Source organism: Pteropus alecto, unplaced genomic scaffold (genome assembly GCF_000325575.1).
Source record: "Pteropus alecto unplaced genomic scaffold, ASM32557v1 scaffold30, whole genome shotgun sequence".
Classification (NCBI taxonomy): Eukaryota; Metazoa; Chordata; class Mammalia; order Chiroptera; family Pteropodidae; genus Pteropus; species Pteropus alecto.
The window spans coordinates 838,045-842,367 of NW_006429782.1; positions in this window are offsets into that span (position 1 = coordinate 838,045).

The following is a 4,323-nucleotide window of genomic DNA, read 5'->3' on the forward strand; positions in this document are numbered from 1 at the left end:
CCCTCAGGCGCAGTCCTGACCCGCATGCAGGCTGGTGAGTCTCTGTCTGGCCCTGTCTCCCCAGCCCAGGGCTCCTTAAGGCCCAGGCGTCCATGGTGGGTGGACGCTCGAATGTGGGGAGAGGCAAGAACCACCATCCTCCAGGCCTCACCTTCCTTCTGCCCAGTCCCCACAGCTGGGGCTGGGAACCCTCACGGCTGCTAGGGAAACTGAGGACAGACAGGACGGGGTGCAGAGGAGGGCCGAGGGCCCCTGGAGTCTGGGTGTCCTTCCTGCAGCCCCTGAGGGTGGCGGAGACACCACCAGTCAGGGGCTTGGGTTTGGACCATCCCCGCCTGGTGGGTCCCCCCGGGCCCCTCCAAATGCCTTCCCAGGTGCCCCTGGTTCCCCCCAGGCTCCCCCAGGCTCCCTCCAAATCTACCCCAAGTCCCACCCTGGTGCCCGCAGAGCTGCTGCAGGCTGGGGGAGCAGGAACACCTGCGCCCAGAGGGGAGAGGATGTAAGGCCCCAAAATAGCAGGATGTGGGGTGGAGGGGTGAGGCTATGATACCAGCGGCCTGGTGGGGCCCGGGGGCCAGCTGAGGGCCCAGCGCTGGGGAGCCCCAGGAGGCTTTAGGGTGAGGGAGGGGCAAGGAAGGAGTCTGGCTGGAACCAAGGCTGTCAGGGCAGGCAGGGGGGCTGGGGGGCAGGGGGGCAGGGAGGCTGGGACGAGGCTGAGGCAGACCACACCAACAGCAGGCAACCTGGACGCAGGGACAGGCCAGGCTGCCTTCCTCCCAGCCCCTGAGGCCCCGGGGTGGGGAGCGGGGCGGCCGGGAAGGGGTCCGGGCTGGGAAGGGGTGTCGGCCAGTGGCCGAGGCCCTGCCGGCCCCTCCGAAGCAGTAATTAAGGGCTCTGGCGTTTCCGCAGCGTGATGTATGTGTGCCTTAACTGATCATTTATTAGGGCACTGATGGTTCGTCAATATTAATTCATTTATTTAAACAACTCGGCTCCGTAATGAAGATGTTGCCTGGGAGGGGGGCCGGCAGGGCCGGGCTCAGGCCGGCCGGGGTCTCCAGGGTTTGGGTGAAACATCCTTGCAGGTCGGGCTGGGCCAATGCCCTGCTGGGCTGGTGGGGATACCGAGGCCAGAGCAGGAGGGGACTTGCCTGGAGACCCCGCGGTGGTCAATCAAGAGGGTGGGGGGACTCGGACTGAGCCCCAGGACGCTTGGCTCCGCTCACTGCCCCCTCCCCTTCCCACTGCCCCGAAGGCCGGCTTTCTCTGTCCCTGAGCCATGCCTCTCTGCTTGGTGGGTTTGTCCAGGGTGACATTTAAGAACAATAATCAGATCCCATCCCCCTTGCATAAGAGCCTCCCGTGACCCCCATGCCCTGCGGGGACCCCCAGCTCTTCTGTCTCCACGGGCCTCCCCCGCCCCCCTCATCCAAGGGCCCCCAACACGCCTCTCACCTGGGACCGTCATTTTCTCACCTGGGTGAGGAGAGGGACTCTGCCCGTCCCCGAGCACAGGTGGCGCTCGGTCAGTGCCTCCCCCTTCCTGCAGCAGACACTTCGGGGCCCCGGGTCTCAGCCCCTTGGTCCCTGTCATTTCACTGCAGATACAGCGGCCTGTGCCATGAGCCCAGGTGCTTCCTCCGAGTCTGCTTCTGGAGGTCCTGGAGGTGAGGGGCCCACGTCCCTCCGTGACCCGAGGGACAGGTGCCCATCCTCCACCCGTGGCAGGGACCACTCCGGGGCGTGTGCCTCCCTACCCCGGAATTCCTGGCAGAGGGACCGGCACCTGCCAAGGCTCTGAGGTGTGGAAGGGCAGCCTTAGATATCCCACTTGGCGCTGGGGACAGCGAGAGAGGCTCGGGGCCCGTTCAAGATCCTGTGCTCTTGCCGGAGGCGCCAGGGAACCACGGTTTCAGGCAGGGAAGGCTGAGGCGCGTGCCCCGGTTCGGCCTCTAGATTTATGACCACTCAGGTGCTGATGGGAGCGAGAGCCCCCCTGAGAATCTAACGGGGTGAGCATGCACAGCACCTGCCACGGGCCAGCCTTTGTGCTCTCTCTCAGAGGCGACGTCACACCGAGGCCAGAACTGGCGCCCAGTGCAGGTAGCCATCCTGCCCGCCTCCCGTCCTCACACAGCGGGGGGCAGCCTCCCCGGCCAGCCCAGCTCCTCTGTGCATGAAAGAGGGTCCCCTGCACCTTTCTGCACAGCTGGAGGCTGCCGACGCTCGTGGGAGCCGGGCTTGGTGGCTCCGTGTGTGGCCGACCTGGCCTGACTCTGGCTGGTCCACGGGGAGACACCCACGCGTCTCACGTCTGGGTCTCCCCGCCGCCCGCAGAACCTTCCGGCAGCTCTGACAGTGTGGGAAGCGGGCAGCCGGGGCATTAAAGTTAACTTCCTGTTAAACAGACTTAATTAGTGTTCTCCGGTCCCACATAAATTAGCCGTGGCCGGCCACGGAGGCTGGACGCCGATCGATGGGCAGCTGGACAGCGGCGAGGAATTGTCCAGCTCAGGCCGACAGCGGCTCACGGCTTTATCTTCCCCAGCCAGGCCCAGGCAGCCGGAGCGGGGTGAGCGGGTGGGCGGGGCAGTGCGCTGAGCTTCAGTTTCCACCTCTGTGAAATAGGGCGATGCTCAGATGAGGTGAGGTCGGCCCGGAGTCTGGAGAGGAAGAAGGGCCAGCCCGGTGCTGAGTATCACCCCCAGTTAATCCGGGGGAGCGGCCTGCATGCGGCCACGAGGTCCTTTGTCTTTCCTCCGAAGGAGCTGCAGAAGTTACTTTAAGCGCGTCCCCAGGGACCTCGGGCTCCGAAGGCGGGGGTTTTGCGGGTGGTCACCTGGGGAGGGGCCAGGAGGGGCAGAGAGTCCCCAGAAGGCCCTGCACCCCAAAATCTGCTGAGGGAAAGGCGCACCCCAAGTCTTTGGGAGTCAGTGGGCTTGCACAGGGTGGGGGACCCCGAGAGACGGAGGCTGCAGACAGCTCAGGCCACCCTGGACAAGCCCCGCCTGGCACGCCCTTGCCCACCCTGGGCCAGGGGGCCAGGCAGAGGGCTCCGGGAGCCCCATCATTACTGCATGTCTACATAAAGGTCCTGTGAGTACCTCGCGAGCACCCACACCTGGCCTGGGGACCACATGGGGCATGGCCTCTCCGCGGTAGAGACAAATGAACATCTAATTAGAAACCCGAGCAAGCGGGGGTCACGGAGGGCGTCCTGGAGGCGGGGGCACTGGGCGGAGCCCTGGAGGAGGAAGGGCTGAGGGGAGGGGTGGCCGAGGGCAAACTGATGTCACCACGAGGGGGTGGCGAGTGAGGGGGTATGAAGAGGCTCCAGAAAGGCTCCACCCTGGAACCGTTCCGGAGTCGAGGGAAAGGTTTTGGGGTGACACCTTCGGCAAAGGGTAGAGCCCTAGGGGGCATGGTCTGTGTGGGCGTGGCCTGCACAGAATTTTTACGTGGGCGTGGTCTCGGGCCTGGCTTTCCCAGAGGGGCGTGGCTTCGGCCTAGGTAGGGAGTAGGCAGTGTCTCCCCGTTTGAGGCCCAGGGCGCAGGTAGCAAATACCCTCTCACCCGGGTAGGGGATTTGGACAAAATTGAGACCCGCGAGACCTGTCTCAAGGTCCCCGAGGCTGATGGCAGATAGAACTGAACACGACTGCCGCCAGGGGAGCAGACCGGGTCCCGAGGCGGGGGACCCAGGGCTGGGGGAGGAGCCTGAAGGGGCGTTGGAGGGCCTGCTTGGGGGGCTGGGCCGATCGCCGGGGAGGGGGCTCTGGAGGACGGGGAGCTGGCTTGGTGAGAGGACACTGCAAAGGCCCTGCGACATAACCCGCAAGGAAGTTTGGCAGGGTCTGGGGAGCAGGAGAGCCTCAAAGACCGGGTGGGAAAGTCTGGGTGTTGCTGAGAAAGAAGCAGCCGTGGGGGCTTCTGGCACGTGTGTGTTGAGGGCGGCACGATGCAATTTTAATTTGGAAAAGTCGCTTCGGGCGCCGCATGGGGGACAGGCAGCCCAAGGCAGGAGGGAAGGGAGGAGGAGGTGCGTGACCGAGGCCCAGGCGGGAGTGGGGGGGCGCCGCGGACTCTAGGGGTGCAGACAGCAGGAGAAGCGGCCACATCTGGGACGGACTATAAAGGGGGTTGGAGGAATCCCGCCCCCTGCTGGCGGGGGAGGAGGCACAGATGGTCCGTTCCCTTCTGCCCCAGCCTTTCACCCCGTACCCCCCACCCCCAGTTCAGCCTGCCAGGCCTCCTGCATCTGGTGGCTCCAGCCGCCTGGAATTCTTATTCATAAAACACATTTCTTTGCCCCCACCCAGCCTG